Raw genomic sequence first — 22,063 nt, forward strand, 5'->3', positions numbered from 1 at the left:
TAATGTGTCCTATCACTTTAATCTCATATTTTGAATTTTAAGGGGGTTTTCATATATTTGGAGACAATTTTTCATTAGTTCATGCCATAATATGAGTAATGTAAACTGTGTGTGTCACTCATGCAAGCAATGAATGTCTGCCTAACCACTGGACTAGTCTATGGCATTTTTAAACTTTTATGTTCATTAGCATGAATAATAAAGACCACTGAGCACTGATGGAAATATTTTTATTGTTTTCTGATGTGGATATCAGTTTATAGTAATAAAAGTTTGAAATGCTGACAAATCATGTACTACTCACACTGAATGGCTAAACTGTGACATGTAATGAAACTACGAATAAACATTTATTACGTGGTATTCATAAATTCAAAGAGAATTGGTTAGGAATATTATAAAAATTTTGTCCTTTTAATAATTTATAATTTAAGTAATTCATAGCAGTGAATGGTGTAACTTTTATGGCCATTTAATGACAACAGAAAAGATACTTTTCAAAAATTTCAGAACTTTATATTTTTATAGGAGATGGAAGCAGATTGTGAAATGACCCATGACAATAATGCTCTGCTTCAAGGACCTCCACATAGGTTATGAAGACACTTCCTGTCAACCTAAATACTAAAATTCTCTTGTTAAATTTGTTTGCCCAAATTTGATGTTAAAGAACAAATAGCCAGAGAATATGGCAAGCTTCTTTATATTTACAACTCATTATTTAGTATTTGGAAGTATTAGATCTTTATAAAAGCGTTCATACTGAAGTTGAGATACATCACTTACAAATGTCTTCAGAGGAAGAACAATATGTCACAAATAGGTGAGGCCATTTAATATTTGTTTACATATGCACTCAGTTTATGCAAGAATTCAACAACTTATTTTTAGTTGACCGAAAAAGAATAAATTTATATTCTAATAATATGCAAGTCAAATGCCTTTAAATTACTCTATAAACATATCTATGCATATATGCATTTTTACTTTTGTGTCTGTACACAAATATACATATATTACATAAGTCAGGATATTGGTCACAATATAAAAGATGCTGAAAAAACTAGAGAAGGTATAGTTGGGAGTAAAAATACAAGAAGTATATAGCATGTGTGATCTGCTGTGACTTCTACTGTGCTTTTGCCTGAAGAGCTTACAGCTTTCAGCTAGAAGTAACCAAATTTTCCAACTCTTCAAGGTCTGGCCATCCTTACTCCAGTCTTCCCAATGAGTTGCAAAACCTGCAGTAAAATGACATTTCATGTCACTCTTAAAAAAAAACAGGAAGGCCAGCCATGGTCTCCTGGCCAAATTCCAAATTAAATAATTACAATCTGTTTCCTCTGTTCCTCTCACTTCCCGCCAGTTGCAGCATGGGTTAGCAGAGCATCCTGCCCCACTCTTCACTTTCACACTCTGTATGGAGACATCTGCTCTGTCTTGTGCTGGAGGTGACTGCATTTCCATGCTAGAAAGTAGGAGCCTCCCGAATCTGTTGTCAGTTTGTAGAATATTTGTGAGTGTTTCAGAATGAAAAGTGAAATTTAAATGTAAAATCAGTATCTTAAAGTTTCTTTAAGCATATGTCGACTCAAGTTTAAGTGGATCTAAGTCCCCCCTTTTTTTACTGACTTTGTTAAGTTTTATAAACGTTTTAAAAGGCTTTTAAATCTTCGTGTATGATTTATTTGTATAGTTGGAGAGATTTATTATGATCTGGAATTCATTAAATAGTGCTCAAATATTTGAATAGGCATTAAGGATGTCTACAAGGTTGAGTGTAGAAAGCCATGAGCTGCAGAGATCAGTGTTCTCCAAGCTTGGGCTGAAGTAGTTGCGCTGCTTCCAGAGCAAAACAGACTAACTTCTATTTAACTCAAATCTTGGGTAGACTGAGCTAGTGTCAGTCTGCTGTCAGGTGAATCCTAAGCGAGGGTTAAATACTTAGAAAGGTGAGATTCAGTGTTTGAACCATTAGACTGTACAAGTAGAACAAGTTCATCATCATTTATTTCCTGTATTAAAAAAAAAAAAGAGTTGCTTGCTTATATTCAGAAATTTCATAGACTGGTTTGGGTTGGAAGGAAACAGCACTAGGCAGAAACACTTTCCACTTGACCAGGTTGCTGAAAGCCCCATCCAACCTGGCCTGGAACACTTTGAGGGATGGGCCATCCACAGCTTCTCACAGCAAACTGTTCCAGTGCCTCACCACCCTCACCATAAAGAATTTCTTCCTAATATCTGGTCTAAACCCATAGTTTCAGTTTAAAGCTGTACCCCCTGCTTCTATCACTACGTATCCTTGTAAATAGTCCCTTTCCAGTGCCTCTCCAATATACTTGTTTGAAAGAATCAACAAAGAACTGGCAATATTTGCTTTAAAGTATCTAATTACTTAAATGCACTTTTGGAGGATTTGACAGATAAAGAGAGGTTGAGAGAAATAGGACCCCATACCCTCGAGAAAAGAGGCTCAGGAGGATATCATTAAAGTGTATAAACACCTGCTGGTATTCAGTGGATATTTTGGAAAGCTTCTCTTACACCGAAACAGACTTCATTGTGAGATAGCTGGACAGCTGAAATCAATGGATGTTTGCCAGACAAAGATGTGTTGAACCTTCTTAGAAAGTTTAGTTTAGTTTAGTTTAGTTTAGTTTAGTTTAGTTTAGTTTAGTTTAGTTTAGTTTAGTGTGGGCAAATGCATATCAGGTATAGTGCTAATAATACCAGGCAAGTATGTTTACATTTTAGTTTAAATATTCAAAGCCTGCGTGTCTTCTTTCTGTAGACTATCTGGGGTTTGTCTACCCTTTTATATCCTTCAACAGGGATTAAGTTATGATGGTGCCTCTCACTGCATTATTATTTCATTGTATAGGAAATATAAAGCCCTGATCTCTCAAGCATTTCTTTTTCTGAATAGTTTTTTTCCTATAACTTGATTAAATAAGATGAACCTAGTGCATCTTTTGGAGGGTGAGAAGCAAAGGCATGTCTTATTTGTAAGGCAACACTAGTGATAATGTATACACTCTCCTCCCTTTTGTCCCATAAACAATTGTATGCATTTCGAGTGATGTTGAAGCAGTAATTCTGTTGTTCAGAAACCTTTGATTTTGTTGCACTTCTTGAAAAGCAAGAAGGAAGTTGTGGAACACACATCACATATATACAGATGTCAAGTACAGTTAATGAATATAAGGAGATGCATTCCTTAATAGCAATTAAACCGGAGGAGGGAACACACTGTCCGCTCGATTAGTAATTGTCTCTTCAATGCTCCCTACTTGACAAGGCTTGTCAGTTCCTTTACCTCATTCATATCAATATACTTTTACATTACTCCTGAAAATATGCAGCACATTAAAGAACACCAGACTTCTATGTAAGACAGGATTATAGATTTTCAGCTGCAACTGCAGCGTAAGTACTTAAGATTGTGACATTTTGCTGTAATAGGCACCTGATAGATACTGACAAACTACTGCACAGTATTTGAAAGGTATTAAAATCAAAGTTATCTCACACTGGAACTCTACAAAATATTTATCATACATATGAGTCTCCTTTCAGTGTGTCCCAGAATGAGATTTTTCTCTTTTTACAATCATAAAAACTTTAAATTATCTTTACACGTTCATCTGATCTTTGCTTCTTGTAGCAGCATATACGACTCACCTTTACAGTTTCACACTGATGGTTACAGACCACCTTAGTGGTCTCTGATTCATCAAGACAGTTTTGAATTCTAGTGCCATCTGCCAGACTGCTCCCAGACTCTATTTCTTACTCAATTCTTTAAGTGTACACTGTGTATAAACAGCCCAAAAGTGCAGAACAGAACCACACGCACAAATGATTCTTGCAAAGTCTTACTTGAAATGATCTACCAGCTTGACAGAGGTAGCTCCTGCTTAAGAATGGTTTTAAAACAGTTTGAGTTCCAAACAACCTTAGAGTGATTACTTTTTAGATAAATATTCTTCAGGGTGTTCATGAGGACATTACATGAGACAAGGTCAAGTTGAAGTCCAACCTCTAAGCTAGCCCTTATTTCTATCTCATGTAAATCAAACACATCATTGCTCAAGCCACCATTGAATACACAGATCTCTTGAGCAGAGCCTTCTTTCCGTCCCTGTTCGTGCTGTATCCGGGTGATTCTGTGGTGCCTTCTGCTGAAGCTACCTTCCCACTCTGAGTTTGGGCAACATGGATTGTCAGACAAAAGGAAGGAATGGAAACAATCCTGTGGCCACCATGACTATCCCAGCAAGACACTTCTTCTAAGGAGCTGTTTTCTGGGATATCCCTTCCTCTGAAGCAGAAGATAAGCAGAATTGGTGTCCTTGTCGTGGCTACTACTTTGAGCACAGTCAGCTGGAGGTTCTGGGCCTGAAGAAATGGCTTCTTGTTTGTGTGAAAGGGAGAGGATCCTCAGTGCCGAACTGAATAGTATTCAAAGGAGCTGTGGGAAGGGAAGGGAAGGGAAGGGAAGGGAAGGGAAGGGAAGGGAAGGGAAGGGAAGGGAAGGGATCCATCCTCAACCTTCTCACCTATTTTTTGTGTAATTCCTATTTATTTTTCAGATTATTTAAGTGTTTCTGTGCTTGCATGTAGCGAGAATGCTATAATATTAATTTTGAGTTTTCATCATATATTTGTGTATTGACATTGTTGGTTTAGGGAAGCCTTTTTAGAAAGATGTTGTAAAGTTCCAAGTGACTACAAAATGTAGGAAACCCTTGTTAAAGGCAGAGTATATAATATACACCCCTAGCCCACACAGGTATCATGGAATCAGAGAATGTCTCCGGAAGATTCCAGGGATGAGACCCAGTAATACAAATAATTGCTTGTGTGTTGCAAATATTTATCTGGAGTAAACAAAGAGAGGTTCTGGTGCAATGACTCGCCTACTGACTGATACGATAAACAGTTACAAACAACTGTGAAAATGTCTCCATTAGATTTTTGTCATTTCACAGTTTTTCACAGAAGAGTTATTCATTTCCTCATCATCTATTTCCTCTTCTCAGTATGAATAATGTCACAATAAGTCCTCTGTCCAATGTTTCTCGTTAAATGATGTAGGGACATCAGAGCCAAAAAACATCTAAGAAAACCAGGAATAATGTGTCATAATGTGGCTAATATGCAGAGGGAAGCAGACACCCTGTAATGTCTCAGCTATATCTGGTGTCCAGATACATACAAGAGTTTAAAATACCACAATACAGGTTACAGTAATGACTTTACCTTCATTAAAGAGAGAAGCACTTTATTGTGACCATTTTTTTAGTACATGAAAACATACGTTCTTAGGGTCTATATTGAACTGTACATACATCAAACAGCTGCACAACCCTGGACTGCATAGAGCCAGCTCCACAAAGGGAAGCAGCATAGTCACATTACCACAGATGATTGACTGGCCCTTGTGCGTGACACGGTTAATTAGCCAGAGCTCATCACCAGAATAACACTGCTGTACTGCTTATCAGATCTAAGGTAGCATCATCCCTGGGTCATGCCATGCAGATAACCAGCTCTCTCAGAGCACATATGCATGCAGGCATAGAAGAAGAGCAGAAGGGCTCAAATAGACAGTCTGATCCCATCAGTGACAGAGTGCACAGGTCTCACAGGGTTATTTCTGCTTCACAATAAGTAAACTTGCCTTTAGAGACACACCCAATCTAGAGTAAAAAATTACCAGTGATACCACACTGCTTCAGCAAGTGAATATAGCCATTAACTTAATGGATTGTTAAGAAAAAAGTGCCTTACTTTGTATTTGAGTTTTTAGCTTCACCTTTTTGACAGAGGAGATTGTCAGACCTCTGACTGCTGGACTGAACAGCTCTTTGCTATTTGTCCTGTTTTGTGTACTGTGACCAGTTATCCTTAAGTCATCATGTTGATAAGCTGAGATTGCACTGCTGGAGACTTTCCAGGTCCTTAATATTCTCATGGCTTTTCGTTGACCCTTCTCCAAATTATTCACATCCATCATGAATTCTGAGCACTAGAACTGGACACTCTATTCCAGTAGCAATTGCTTCTCTGCCAAAAGTGGCAAGGCTGTAACCTTCCACTTCTTTCCAGTGGATACACCTACGGGTAGTATTTGCCCTTTTTTTCCCATGTGGTCTCAATAACGTCCTCTTCAGAATCTCTATTTCACAGCAAAGTCCTTTCTCCTGTTTTTATGGCTTATGTTTCTATTCCTGTATGACAGATCTCCTATTTGGCTGTACAGAAATGTCTTTTTTTTTTCCTATTCTTGCTTACACAGTGTCCCTGGATACTCTTTTTTGCTGATCACTATCTTCTTAGAAATTTTTCACTCCTGTAATCTTGTGTCATCACCAAATTTTGTCAGACAGAATGCGATGTCTTTTTGGCCAGTTATTGGTAAAAATGCTCAATGACATAGAGCAAAAATTCTCCCCCTGGCACGTCATGGAAAACACAGTTAATCAAACAAGACACAGATACACTCTTATTTACAATTATATTTGGAGAGAAAGAGTTTTGCTTCATCATAATGTGTGCTACATTGACCTGTTTTTCTGTGGTGTATTAAAGAAAATCTCACACAGTACCCAGTCAAAACTCTACCAGAAGTTTCTCAGTTCTCCAACCAAACTTGGATCTTCACCCAAAATATTCGGTAACTTGGCCAAGATATATTTCTCTCAATTTTATTGACTGAAATTAATTATATTAATATATCTTAATATTTTTAATTTGTGTATGTATACTGATCCATTATTTGTCCTAATACACTGCTCTGACTGCCAGACCTGCATTATTCAGCTCTGGGCTTTTATCCATTTTCTGTTCTAAAATAATGGCACAGTGTTAACTTCTCTGCAGTTCTCTGGAAATTCCAAGGCTTCTTGAAAAGCAACCAGAGGTTCTTTACACTAATCTCAACATTAATCTTGATAAGGGTTTGGTTGCAAGGTTACTGGAACTGCTAACTTAAAATCACATGATGTCATGCACCTGCTAGCTATGCTTAGCACCACTGGAGGATATTAGATCAGCATCATCCAACAGGAAGACATAATTCTTTTTTCTCCCCAGTCCATATCAAGGAACTGAAGCACTTACGGAATGCTTCTGCCTTCTTTATGTCAGTCATTGCATTTCTATTAGGGTCATCCTGCCTTTATTATTGTAAGTATTGGTTTTGTTTGGATCTACTCAGAAAATATCTTTAACCCAGACGGTTACTCTTCCATTCTATAATCTTTTTCCATTAGTTTTTTTTATTTGCTGACTTCTATGCTGTTCAGTGACACCACTCATAAATATATCTCTGATACCACTCATAAATATGTCTTCTTTTTTATTATTTGTTCTGCTCTGATTTCTTGTACATCAAAACTGCTTATTTTCTTAGATACAACACTGTTTTCTTTGGGATAGTGCAGCTTTTTCAACTTCTAGTAACACATTTCGAAGCAAGTCCTAGTTATTAATATTTCTTTTCATATTTTTTCTTCTAACTGGTATCTGTATCACATTGAGTGATAAGAATCAGTACTGTGCATACAAATAAGAGATGCAGACTGAATAGCAAAGGCTGCTATGTTACAGTGGGGAAACAGCAACGTGTGTATCAGACAACGAGGCCCGTGGAAACAAAATAGATATGGACCAATTCTTGATAGCTGTTTCAGAGATGTTTATTTCTCCAGCTGCATGGCCGGGCTCTGCCGAGGAACTGCGGCAATCACGGGACCCCAGGGTCCTTGCCCGTGCAGGGGAACACAAAACAACCAGTGGGGAACGAGGCTGACCAGGGGCAGGGAAACACCATGCCTCCCCCCCAGGGCCCCTCTCCCAGGACCACATGGCAGGGGGAGGGCCCCAACACTGCTGCTCTCAGATGAATCAGGCATCCTGCCACTTCAGCTATCTGGCAATGGACCAGCACAGGTTTAAAGGGAGAAAACAATCTCAGAAAGATCTAGTTACCATTACCTTGTACAGAAAGCAGTGAAAGCATCCCCATCACCAGACAGCAGTACCACCCTAATGTCAGCAGGCAAAAGACATATAGGAAAGCTTTGCTATCACTGAAGAGTTAAACTCACATAGCACTCAACAGCTATATCTTCATAGCAGCATACCAAAGACCAGCGTCAGATATGAAAAAAAATCTATTTAAAGTTAGTTGCAGTCCTTGGTAGTCTTTTTAATAATATGTATTATTTGTGCACACTTAAAATGTGTTTTATATTTTTTTACATTTATTGCCTACTTTGAGGCAATGAGAGGAAGCAACAAAATAAAAAGAAAAATCCCTCATACAGTATTTGGTTTGCTTTTTCTCTGGCTGTGGTGAGTAGAAACTTTAGTGTGCGTCTTTGGACACAAATATGAAGGCTAAAACTTACTCTGTTGTCTGATCCTGGGAAAGGGCAGAGTATCATTCCATTCTTTTTCTTGGCTCCACACATCTAGGCTGCCAGCACAAACACTTCCTGTAGCACCTCTGCAAACATGAATTCAACGGTTACAAATCCCAGTTGTTCTTTTGATGTGTGGCTCTGGTGTTCTTCCCGTTAGCCTTCCATGCCAACGTGCTTTCTCAGCATCAGCTTCATGGCAGAGCAGAGGCCAGGTGGAAATATACTCCCCTAACCTAAAACAGCAGCTTTTGTTAAACCTGAAATGTTTTACTTTAAAAAAACGATGTGCCTATACAGAAACTCTGAGATCCTTAGAACAGAATACCTCCAGTGTAAACTGTTACTGTCTACTACGATGATTTGGCAATCAGCTGATAAGAAAATGAAGAATAAACTGAAACATAGGCACTTACTCATCACTAAATAATAAATTTAGCAAACTAAAACCCTTCATGTTTTCTCGTAGATTAAATCTGTCAAATAATTTCATGTATTTAAAAAATAAAAAGCAATATGTTTTAGAAAAGTTATGTAATACATTTTCTTTTGTCTTTTTATAAGCCTCTTGTCTACATGCCAGTACTTCCAGTGATCCCTTCCACTTTTTTTCAGGATTTGTGGACACCCACTGCTTTCCTTTTGTCCACACACCCAGTCATTTTATTATAGAAGGCAATCAGACTCGGCTAGGCATGATTTACCCTTGATAAATCACATTCTTTTCCTCCACATACCTGGAAAAGGTTTCCAAGAGGATTTGCTCTATAACTTCCCCACAGATTGAAGTGAGATTGACTGGTCTGTAGTCTCCCAGATCCTCTTCCTTGCACTTTCTGGAGGTGTACATGGCATTTGTCTTTGTCACATCTCCAGGAACCTCCTGCACTCTCTACCACTTTTCAAAGACCATGCTGAAGAGCATCCCAATGCCACACAGCAGCTCCCTCAGCAATCTTTGATGCATTCTGTCCGTGGGGCTGGACAGAATGCATATGTCCGATTTGTTTAAGTGGTCTCTAATTCCAACACACCCTACTACAGGTAACATTTCTCTCACCCCAGACTCTGCCACAGAGATTTGGGAAGCTGGAAAGCAGACCTTGCCAGTAAGAACCAAGTCACTCAGACTTCACCGTTAAGTCATCTGTCCTATTCAGCCGCAGATCAGTATTTTTGTTGGTTTTCCTTTTTCTCTCAATGTACTTATAGAAGTCCCTCTCGTTGCCTTTCCTATCACTCATCAGTTTAAACTCCAGCCAGATTTGGGTTTTCATGACTTCACCCCTTCAAGCTCAAACTACAATTTCCATACTCCTTAGGTGACCCCACTTCCATTTTCTGTGTATTACCATTTTGTGTTTGAGCTCAGCAATGAGTTCCCTGTTCAGCCAAGTTGGCTGCCTGCCACACCTGCTGTTTCCTGCACATCCGGATGGTCCTCTTGTGCTTTGAGGAGTTGTCCCTGGAGATCACTGCCCTGCCCTGCTCCTTTGAGTGAAGTCTTGCTGCGGAAGCCACTGCCAAAGGTTTCAGCATTTCTACAATTCTGCTAGAAGAACAGTTTATATTAGGGTTTCCTAATCCACTTCAGACAAAGCAAACCAGGTAAACTGCTTAAACTAAAGAAATGAATCCGATCAATTTTTCCTGAAATTAGTTAAGAAGTACTCACAAATTGCTTTAGGGCTGGATATAGGGTTGTAAATAGCATTGAGGGGGTAACAAAGAGCTGGAGGGAAACAGACCACTGAAACTTGGTGAATCTGTCTTCAAACCAGGCTCAAATGGGCAATACTTAGAGCAAAATTAGGAAAGGTTGATCTGGCACATATCAAAGTGAATGTTTTTCAAGTTATGTGGCAGAACCCCTATCTCCGGCACACAACTTTATATTCTTATATATATATATATATATGTGCAATTGTTGAAAAAATAATTTTAAATTCATGTTGATATTTTAAATACTTTATATACCTCTAGATATCTGGGGTATTTTGATACTTTCTCTCAATATCTTTTATTAACACTGTTTCATTGTCTCTTAAATACTTCAGTTCTTCACATGTGAGAATGAAAAGTTCTGGTAAGTTCTGATAATATTCCAAACATGGGTTGTCAGCCAAATGAGTGGCAAAAGTCAAGATCATCTCAGACAAGGGTATTATGTTGAAGTTGCAGCTTAATGATCTGGATTATGGGATAAATCCTTAACTTTCGGGGGAAAAAAAAGCAGAAGTACTTTTAAATTTTTTTTAATGGATAAAGCCCTGAAAACCTCTGCAAAATATAAACTACTCTTGTAGTTACTAACTGCTCTTGAACTAGTTGTATCCCCTCCTTGCACTCCTACTGGATATCTGTACTCCTGGAGCGAAGAGTACAAGCACTCCAGCAGTGCTTTTGGTGATTTCTGGTTGTCCTCACCTTGCCAGCAGGCTTGGAAAGGTTGAAGAATAGTAGAGCTGGAAGAAACTCTCTGCAGTTACACATGGGTCTTGTCATTGTGCAAAATCACAGCTCCTAGCCTTTAATGTGCCATTGCCCTGTTGCTAAAAATGCTTCACTGAGTGGTGTGTCCTATTGATCACAGCTGCCAGTTTTGTGGTTGATAGCCACTTGGGGAACGGTTTCTCCCATACTCTTAGCAGACATGATGTAGAGTCTTCACTAAACCCTTGCTGGTGCACCTCCATCATGGCTCTCAGTTTGTCAAGACCATGAGGCACGGCAGGTAAAATTTGAGGGAGGTTTAATGACTGGTCCCCTGGTTGTGGGATACACTGGAGGCCACCTCAGCACATGGGTCCTGTGAGATACCTCCGCCAAAGTACTGAGATGTACAGAGTCCATCTATCTGTTTCCAACTAAACAAGCAAATTTTGTTAGTTGCAAATATAGGTTGAATTTGCATGTAATTTCAATTATTTTGCTGGCAAATAACAAAAAAAATAGGTGAAAATATTATTCAGTTCCAGCCTTGTATTTACTGCAACAGTTTTATAAAATTCAGTCACAAATAAATTATAAACATCAGTGTTTTGGAAAACAAAAAAGGCAGCAATTTTCATCTTTATTTCAAATACACACACTTTTCTTCCCAGTTATTTTCTGGCTAAAAATTCTAATGTTCCCTCCACCGTTTTTTTTTTCATAATGATTTTGCCATTGTTAAGTCTCCTCCCCTTTACTGGAAATAACATTTCATTTTTCCCTCTCTTCAAACATCCTACTCTGCAGATGAGCAGGATACAGAAAAAGGCACACCTACTTACTGAATCTAAACATGCCTGAGTTATCATGACATCTTCAAAGTGCTCCTCTTCCTTCCACTCTTCCCCCCACCCTTGTTGCCACATACATACTACAATTGTTTTTGATGTCAATGTGTCTGGATTCCTGGTTCTAGTGACAACCATCATTTAGGATACTTAAAAGAAAAATTGAAAGAGGAAGAACAAGTCAGACTAGGCCTGTGTATTGTTGCAGGAAGTCTTCAGAACATAACTCATTTTAGACACAGGAAAAATTGGATTAAGATCAGGGGGGTTTAAGCCATTTGTTTTAAGAAGCTGTGAAAATATCTTACAAGACCAAAGACTAAGGGCCAAACCTAGATCCATGGTTTTGTATCCATAGCATAACGTGGTACATTGAGGTATGCTAGGAACCAGGAACCAAAGAGCAGATTAATGGTATCAGCCTTGCTAAGGCCTGAGTGGAGGCTTTCAGTTCCCTAAACACCAGTGACTGGAACAGCTGGAGATGTCCTGCCTGCTCTCCCCAGTGTCCTCTTGTGTGCCATAGCTGATGCACTCAGTATAATCCATGGTGAGACACCTCCCTGAGGACTCTGGGTCATCTCCCACAGATCCCCTCCCCAGCCACCCTCCCCCCTGTAGTTATTGACCCAACTAACAACTCTACATGGGCAGTGAAATTTTGGATACTGTCTCACATCTGCACCTGTGATGTCAACCTCCTATGACAGTCTGCATCTAAGCTACAGATGGCTACAATTTTGGCACAGCTGAGCAGCTCAGCATATATTTCATGTTTATACATAATTGGGATTTTAAATTATGCTTGTTTTCCAAGAAACCCAGTCTGGCAGGTACACTCTGTGCACACAAAACACACTTCTAAGGCATAAACTCCATGAAGAATACACCGATCATGACCACCTTCCTTCTAAAATTCAGAACTAGGGTATTTGCTATGCAAAAAAATGGTATTTACTATTCAAAAAAAAAAAAAAAGTTTACCTTTTCTTGCCTCCAAAATGTGTACCAGACATCAGGCTGCAGGCTGTTTATGTCAAGAAGCAAAGCTTATCCATCCCTGATGCTCATCTGTTCTACTATACATAAATCAAAAGTGAGGCCAAGATTGATTAGTCTGGAAAGGAGCAGAAAGCTGATTACTCCTCTCCAGCAATTAGGGCACTCACTCACAAATGTGGGCTTCTCATTCCTACTCCAATGTCTGCATTTGACATGAAATAGTCACCAGCTAGCATGAGCACTGAGTGCATTCATGATTTTCCTTTCTTACGAAATTATGCAAAGCCCTGAATGTAAAGAAAAAAACTCCAAATGAAATCTGTCTTTCTTCACCAGAAAGAATGCCTCACAAACACATTTCAAAATTCATCACAAAAAAGCTGGATTTGCTGTCTGAGACTAAATAGGATCTGTTCAATTCTCTATTTAGAACAAGGATGGTAAGGTCACTGCAAGTCAGCAGAAGTATTTAATTCACAAAAATTATTTTGGATTGCTATTTGTATTTCTTGTTATATATGAAAAGAGAAAAAACTCATTAAGCTGCAACTTGTGAGACAGGCTAGGAATTAGTTCTACATTCAGGTTTTTAGGGTGGCATAGATAGCAAAGATACAACAAGGTTAACATTGGCAGAGATACACACAAACCTAAAACTGAGGATGGAAAAAACCTTTTACTTTTCTTAAAACAAACTGTAAATAAAACAGTCTACCGGAATGTCATGTGATAGATTGCTTTGCAAGTCTGGGATTTCTGTCAATGTACTTATGTAATTTTTTTTCTTCTGCACTTAGAATGTTTTCTAAAATATGTCAAGGGGGAGGTTGTGTGTGTAATATTTTGGGCATCTACAGAAATGTTTAAATTCAGTTTAATTTCCAGTACCATGTATTATCTCTAAAGCAAACCAAACAATAAAACATGTCTTAAATTTCAAACCTAGAATTGCACGTGGGATCTTTTTCTTTTAATAAATTTATATAATGTTTTAAATTTTTACAAGAACAGTGGAGAACATTATGACCTCTTGGTATACAGGTTCTTTGAGCTCTTTTAAATAGATTAATTAACTTAATTTGAGAATATGATATAATGGGTGTTTCCAGTCCCAAATTCCAAATGTAATCCATCCATATCTGTGCACATTTCTGCAGAACATCACACAAAACCTCTGGGAAAATCCAGCCTCAGCAACCAAGGGAAACTACACTCTTTTCACCGTGCTGGTAAAACCAGCAATGCTCTATCTGTGTTGGCATCTGGTCTTTCACCAAGAGAGCAGACCACAGGCAAGCAGGAAACATTCCTACTCCACGGCAGAGGACCATTACTTCCCAGGCTATACTTTCCACACATCTTTTGCCTGGTCCAGGCAGCCAATGGAGAATTCTACAGGATCTTTACTGTTCCTCAGAATTCCTGAAAATACGCATAGTTATCAATGGCCATGTTGCTTCCACACGGCTTCATTTTCTGCCTGGAAACTTAATTATGGTAGTTTTAAGAGAATTTAGAATATTCATCTAATATCAGTGTGGAAATCCTGAATAATATCCTGATCTCCTGTCTACATAACCTGGATTTGTTTGCAGCATGACTAGAGATCAGCTGCACAGGAGGTTCACTGAGAATATGTCCCATTTGCAGCATGTCTCATCTTTACTTTCACATTTCAAACTGAAAGAAGGTAGACTGAGATTAGCTATTGGGTTTACTCTGAGGGTGATGAGGCACTGAAACAGCTTGCTCGAAGTTGTGGATACCCCACCCCATACCCAGGACACAAGGAATACCCACATTCCTAGGACATTCCCTAGATCAGGGATACAAGTGCTCCCCAGACAAGTTTGTGTTGTGGTGCTTGCATCAAGCCCTGGTGTAATCCCTTTATTAATAAAAAGTGGTTGAACAGTCCTATCAGAACTGAGCTGAAGCCAGGATGCCTGTCCACAAATTTCTCTTCTCACAAGGATTCAGAAGCAGGGACCTGGTTGACACCCCCATTACCTCACAGACACTGCCATTCATCACAGAATCACAGAATGGTTAAGGTTGGAAGGGACCCTGGAAGTCATCTGGTCCACCACCCCTGCTCAAGCAAGACCATCTACAGCTGGTTGCCCCTCTGTGAGAAATCTGTTCCAGTGCTCAGTCTTCCTCACAATAAGAATAGTGTTTCCTGATGTTTGAGTTTGTGCCCATTGCCTCGTCCCTTCATCCCTGCGTGGAGATTCATCTTTAACAGAAAATGAGGACCATCCCTGCATCTTTATTTTGGCAGAGGTTATATAAAATAGCAGCTCAGGATTCAAAGCTCCTTATAAAAAGAAGGACTCAAAAAACAAAGCTCCCATTTCCTATTTCATGAGCTCCATGTCCTGCCTCTGTTCACATGGAGAAGTGAACCAAGTGTTGTCCATGTGCTCAGTGGAGCATAGGCACCTATCAACTGCAGAAGGCTTTATTGTTATTTTGTGCAGGTATCTAAGGACTTTCCAGATATATAAGGGCTTGCAGTCCACAGGAGTCACAGGTACCAAAACTGGTAGCCTTAATGTAGCCCTACATGTCCTCATTGGCCTGTAAATGGATCAAATAATGCATCAATAGAAGACAGATTCCTTGACAGTATCAGATGGTAAAAACTATCATATGAAATAAATTGTTAATAGTATCTAGTAAACACATCCTAGTAAACACTATCTTACTTTATTGGAATGTAACAAAGATTGGAAGACATGAAGACAAGTAGCAATTACCTTAATAATTTTGTTTATTGCTTACTGAGTCACTTGAGTCATCCTGAAAGAGACTGAATGACCAGTTTGGCAAGTCTCTCTGAAGAATGGGTACTTAACATTTAACAGAAACATTATTAGTTTGCCCTTTAATACCCCCCCGTACTTCAAGCCTGACAGCAGTTCAACATTCAGCCTCCTCTGCATTCAATCTACATCCCATTAAAGTCAATGCAAGTCACTCCCATTTTAATGGGATTTAAATCAAGCCTTTAATCCTCAGTGTCTCTGTCCTTTGTGTCATTCACAGACAGAAAATTATGAATGTGGGTTCGTGATGTAGATATTGCTGCAATGGGAGGTGAATGATAGCAATCTGTGCAATTTACTGTGAAAAAATACTTCTTTGTGTCTTTTCTATTGGGAGTAGCATATCTTGTATACTTTAAGAAAAGCTAAAGAAAAAAATCTTGAAGCCCTTTGCTTTGCCAAATCTACACCTCTGAAGGGATTCATCTGCATTAATAAACTTGCCTAAATATTGGAAGCTACTCCTTCAAGTTCTCTCTTCACAGTACAAAAACGTCATCTGCAGAGGGCAATTTATCTGATCTGTCTTACATATATGTTTTCAGCTGAGATGAACAGCATTCTTCTGATGCTTATTTCTTGCTGTTGATCATACTGGTTGAGCAGATAACTCAGATATCTCATGTTTAGGCATCTATAATTAAGGCAGATATCTCACTCCTTACAGGGGACTTTTTTAAACCTGTGAGAGGTACCCTTTAAGCCTGGAAAGTAGGTAATCCACCTCTACTGTGATGGTGTTCAGTTCCATTTCTAAGGCTAGATGCAAGGAGCATAACATGCTGGTTTCGAAAAGTAATTTTTTCCTTAAACTCAAATACATATTTTAGCTAAAAACAACTGGTTTTATATACATATTTTGAATTACAGAGATATCATCACACATCTTGTTAGGTTATTGCTATCATTAATTATCCTTATTACTAAATGTATTATTCCAGCTCTGGTAGAACTCCATCATTTCTTTAGTATTTGATGCAAATCCTCTCTAACAATTTGCAGTCCATACATTCAAGGCTTGCATTTACCCTTTTAATCACAGGAGGATGTCAGGAGCACATAGATAATTTGTTCACTGAAATTCTTTAGTGCTTTTAGGCATGTTGCTTTTCAAGGCACATATCCTTGAATAGTAATATAGTCTATATTCACTTTTCCTGCAGTGAATGCTTCATAATTAGCTGTACTATTAACCTGTTTCTCTCCACTGAAGAGGTTCTGTGAATTTGCTCTGCTAGCAGAGCTATTTCAGCAAAACAAAATACTGAAGGTGTTTTTCCACAGTGTCTCCACCACGCCTGCTTTAATGATGCTTGCTAAGCCAAGATTAGAGCTCCATATTGTGTGGACAGATAAATGCGTTTAGGGTGTGGGATTTTTTTCCCCCAGCTCAGCTGAGACATCAAACTGACAGAAAATTTTTCCATCATAGACCATATCCATGCCTAAAATTTTGCCCACAGAGCTTTACTAATAAAGTTATACTAAGGGTAAAAAAGCAACTGAACAAAAAGAAAACTTAATGTATGCATAGCTTTCAGTATTTAAACCATCATAAGAAATATTGCCTCATTTCTAAGTATTTTGTTGTTATAGGAGTTCCTCCCCAAAAATCTGTCCCTTGATGCTATCCCAGTGCTGAAAAGAAGTGTGTAACACCTGTCTGAGTCTAGCATGCAGCATGAGCTGCATGAGTGATCTTTCCTCCTCACAAATTAGCTGTTAATTCTCTGTGCTATTGCCAAAATATGACTGCTATAAAAAATTACTATTATGAGAGTTTGGTTGTGGACATTGTGATGATGTTCCTTTGTTATACATAATGCAATTATTGAACCATGAATCCTTTTGTTGTTTTTCTGCCTTGTATTTGAGGGAAAAAACCCAAACCACAAAATACTAGTTAAAATTGAATACAGGGAGATCACCTTTTTGGTGGATTTTCTGAAAGTACAAAAAATATGTGATTAGGACTAAATTGCCCCTTGTAAGCTAGACACTGGACTACATGTTAAAACACAGGAAAAGTTAACCTTTAAGTCACATACAAGATGTATAGCTATGAGCAAGAATATTCTTCAAGTCACTATGTTTTACACATAGCACATATATTAATGAGTATGTTTTGAGCTGAGAAGAGAAACCTAAGGATATTGAACAAGTGAAAAACTTGGTATGAAAAAGTCTTTTCTATAACTCAGAAAGAGTTGTATGTGGTTGAAAGGCTCAAAGACCTTTCTAGTAAAATCAAGCAAGCCACCCTTGAGGCTCAAAAAAAAAAAAAAAAAAAGAAAAAAGAAAAGAAACAAGTAGGAAGAGTGAAGTAAAGAAAATTCAGAATCAGGAGTAAATTTTTAATTTGTGGGACTACTCGAGTGCTTACAGCTCACAGCTACTGGCAAATGTAACCACAGGGGTAGCAGTAGGTTGCTTGTGCCTTGTCTTCACAATGCTTCCTTTTGTGTGATGGCTGCAAATGTTTGACAGTCATTAGCAAGTCATCCAAGGAAATACTTCCTTTCCATGTACAAGATCCTTTTCGTGGGGTTTTAACACTGAGCATTCTCAGTAATTCAGCTATCATTAGCAAAAGAATAGTTTCTTACAGCCTGCCTCTGCCCTTAAGGGTCTTTTATAAAGAGGACAGAAGCTCTTTGTTGTCACTCCTTCACACGTTATTAACAGAGGTTTAACAGAAAGAAGAGGGGCTTGTTACATACCCGCTGCAATTTGTTCTTTTTTCGGTTCATTCAGATTTCACGATGTCCACCAGAAGATGGATTAACCCAGATCTAGGGTGACTGTTTCCATACTGAATAGAAAATGAATTCAAACAAGGCAGACGGAATAATCTCTCCCTGCAAAGAATCAAATCAGCTAACGAGATGGTGAATATTCCTGCATGCCAGACAACATTTTTGTAAAACCAACTACTGTTCAACAAAGGAAAGTAAACCTCAGTAAGATATATTATCTTGATAATTTGATATGATCATTGTTTTTCCATCATTTTTACTTTTTTGTCTTTGCTGCCTAATTCTTTCCATGCCACCTATGCACATCCGTTGCTGAGCCCCCCGATTGTTCTGCACAAAGCAGTAATTTACGGTGATTGCTTCTAATCCCATCGCATTTGGGTCTGCAAACTGATAGCTGTGATGGGGCTGTCAGCTGGTGTAAAATGGGAATGCTCTGCTGATGACAGCAAAGTCGAGCTGACTCAACGCTAGCTGAGCTGCAGCTTCCTCAGTTCAGCATTTGGCAGGGTCCAGGCCCCCACAATGACTTGCCACTTTTGCAATTCCAGTAATATTTTTGATGAATTTGGGACCATGTCCAGTATGAATCATACACAACTCTTCAGCACTGCTGCTCAGGGCAGGAAGTTGTAGATTTTTCCATCGTGGCCATTTAGGTTTCTGTGAAAATTTCTGTTGGTTCAAAATTTCATAAAGGGATGATGAAAACCAAAGGCACACAAATATGAAAAGGAACTTCACAACAAAAACTGTCAAGCCAGTGCTACACACATCATACTGATATACTAAAAAACTCCACTAAAAAACTTCTCAACAGTCCAGAGGTCTCAGCCTAAGATATTTTAAGAGCATCTGAATGCTGAAGTTTAAAGATAAGACTCCTGATGTGCAGCCTATCCAGGAAAAGGTATCTAACCTATCTTTTTCTTAGAGCCTCTAAATCTTCCATATCAAGAACAGTGCAGTGCAGATCTGCTGGTTTAGTTCACAGCGAACAAGTAATTAGAGGACACTCCCTCCCTACAGGTAAAGTTCTTCCAGCTATTGGATAGGTTTGAGCAACCTCCTCAGTTCAAGGAGTGTAACAGTCTCAGAACCAGCACAAATTTGGCCATGTGTGTGCAGTGCAAGATGTTTTGTAAACAGCCTGGCAAAGAGTGCCATGGTGAAGCCTGTGGATGATATTAAGTCATTCAAGGTAGTGTAGGAAAGAGCAGCATCCTAAGTGACTGAGCAGTAAAATGGTAGGTGGAATTCTATGTCGGTAAATGTGAAGTCATGGGGAAAACCATGTGGAAAAACAGATCTGGTATCACATGTAAAACGGGTGGTTACATATTAAATGGGCTGATGGATTCTGCAGAAGGATTCTGCAGAAGGATTCTGCAGAAAGGTTCTGCAGAAAGGTTTAGGCTAGATAGCACTGTGAAAGCACCAACTCAGTGTTCAAAAACCAACTAGAATATTAGCAAACACTAGGAAAGGATAACCAAACAGAGCAGGAAAACCTTTATGTCATTGTTTAAATCCATCATTCATTCACACCTTGAATAAATATTGTGTAAAGCTTTGATGCCTTCATCATAGAAGGTGTATTAGAAACTGACAAAATTTTGCCCAATTTTTCCTTCCTTACATGTCCAGACATGGACACTGCTGGGGCAGGGTACTGTGCTAGACAGACTCTGTCTGAACCATTCCTATGCTCTTATATACATGTGAAGATTATTTTGTGACTGAGAGGTACAGCTTACAGTTCTGAAAAATGAGTGTTGTCAGCCAGTTCCAGCTGAAAAATGCAATTTGGCAATGGTTTACCTGTTACATACTCAACACCGTATTCCATGTGGGCATGGAGGGGAAGAAGACTCGATTACAAAAAGAGCATTTGAAACACTATACATGTGAGATCATCTCAATCAGGAATCAGGGTAAACAATTTGCTATGCCACCTATACAGATGTAAAGTTGAATGCTTATGCACATGGAAGTAATGCTATAGAATGCAGTAACTGCTCAGAATTGTGATCAGGGTTAAAATAGCTCAAAATCTTCACTGTGTGAGATCAAGCCATGACAGGTACTGACACATATTACAATCATCTAAAGCAGTGCTCTAACTGGGTTATAAAACAGCCTAAGGCTACTGCACAGGCAGGGCTTTTGATGCCATTCTCCCATGTACAGTTCAAGCCCACCCCATCTTTCCCACAGCTGCATGCAGGGCACCACCAATTCTGGAAATCTCACAAGCAAATTTATGTGGATTCTCTATAAATGGTTGCAAATCCCACGAGAAGCTGATCATTCCCTCTTTGTATCAGCAATATTTGCAATGTGGGAAAGTACAAGCAATTCAAAGGACAAATTTCTGCTTCTATGCCAAAATAAAATGTCATTTTCAGGTCTCTGAAAATATCACAGACTCTGGTAACACCAACAGTACCCTATTGTTGGTGGCAGTTGCAAGTAACACACACCCCTTTCACTCGACTGCTCGGACACTAAGGGAGTTCTTCTCTTCCTCACTCTGCTTCCCCTCCACTTGGCTCCTAAACTGACAAAAGGAGGCCAGCTGAACACTGTGGGCATTTTTATGAAGTATAAAGCCAATGCCTTCACAAGGTCTTAGGAAAACAGTAGTGCAGACACACTCAGCTGCTTCAGAGAGACTGAGCAATATGGAGATACAAGTTGGACTAAGAGAGATCAGCATCAACTCACATCAGCAATGTGTCTATGCTGCTTGCTGACCATGAAAAAAATGGAGCTGAAAACCTAGATACTGCTGCCAGTCTCCTCCTTGAACATTTTATTGATTAGGGTTCACAAGCAGTTTGAGTAGCTGGTTACCCCCAGTACTGGTATTTCAGGTATCAGCTGGAAAAAATTGATTCAAAATTAAGCAAGACCTTGATCAAAGCAGTGGTGGAAGGTTTAACTGGTCTAAATGGTGTTTGGGAGCCGAGAGAATGGTTTTTCTAAAATGGGACTTGTGTACAGTATTTATTTTAGAAACAAGGAGAATATACAGCAATCACTGTGGCAGTAACCATGAAATACACCCTTAGGTATCTATTAAAGAATATGGCCTACTGTAAATGAAAAACAACATCCATAGTGCAATAGGTATCAAAAATGAAGGATCCAGAAAAACAGTAGAAAATATAAGGACAGTTACCTCTGTAATGCCATTCACTATACAGTCATCTTAGAAAATCTGACAGCCTGAATATGCATGTAGCTAATACGAAAGCTGCAGTTCATCCCTATACTGGTGTTTAACCCAGGATTGCAACAGTGAAGGGAGAGGAAGCCACCAGAAGCATAAGAAGCTGGCAGTAGTGCCAGTGACAAAGGACCCAAACCCCAAAGATATCTTCAGCCTCAAACAGTCTTTATGCAGTGCCATCACCTTCTTTGTGTGTTTTCAAGTGAAATAGTGTTGGGGTCCCTCCCCCTGCCATGGAGCCCTGGGAGAGGGGCCCTGGGGGGGAGACACGGGGTTTCCCTGCCCCTGGTCAGTCTCATTCCCCATTGGTTGGTTTGTGTTCCCCGGGGTGGCCAAGGACCCGCGGGTCCCGTGACTGCAGGGGTCCTGAGCAGAGCCCCGGCCATGCAGCTGGAGAAATAAACATCTCTGAAACATCTACCATGAATCTGTCCATATATACTTCGTTTCCACGGGACTCCTGGTTTGAAATATGCTTGTTGCAGTAATCCCCGCTGCAACAAAATAGTGCTCCCCAGGTATGCTA

At 39.2% G+C, this 22,063-nt stretch overlaps 1 long non-coding RNA gene across 1 annotated transcript; it reads right to left on the reverse strand.

Annotated features, from left to right (window-relative positions):
* Positions 1-213: 213 nt before the first annotated feature.
* On the reverse strand, positions 214-21,779 carry LOC108444619. Its single transcript, XR_001859257.1, has 2 exons — positions 8,421-21,779; positions 214-1,241 (listed from the first exon to the last, which is right to left on the reverse strand). It is a non-coding gene; the product is annotated as an uncharacterized LOC108444619 (long non-coding RNA).
* Between the last annotated feature and the right edge of the window lie 284 nt (positions 21,780-22,063).

The sequence above is a fragment of the Corvus brachyrhynchos genome, unplaced genomic scaffold, assembly GCF_000691975.1.
Source record: "Corvus brachyrhynchos isolate BGI_N302 unplaced genomic scaffold, ASM69197v1 scaffold121, whole genome shotgun sequence".
Lineage (NCBI taxonomy): Eukaryota > Metazoa > Chordata > Aves > Passeriformes > Corvidae > Corvus > Corvus brachyrhynchos.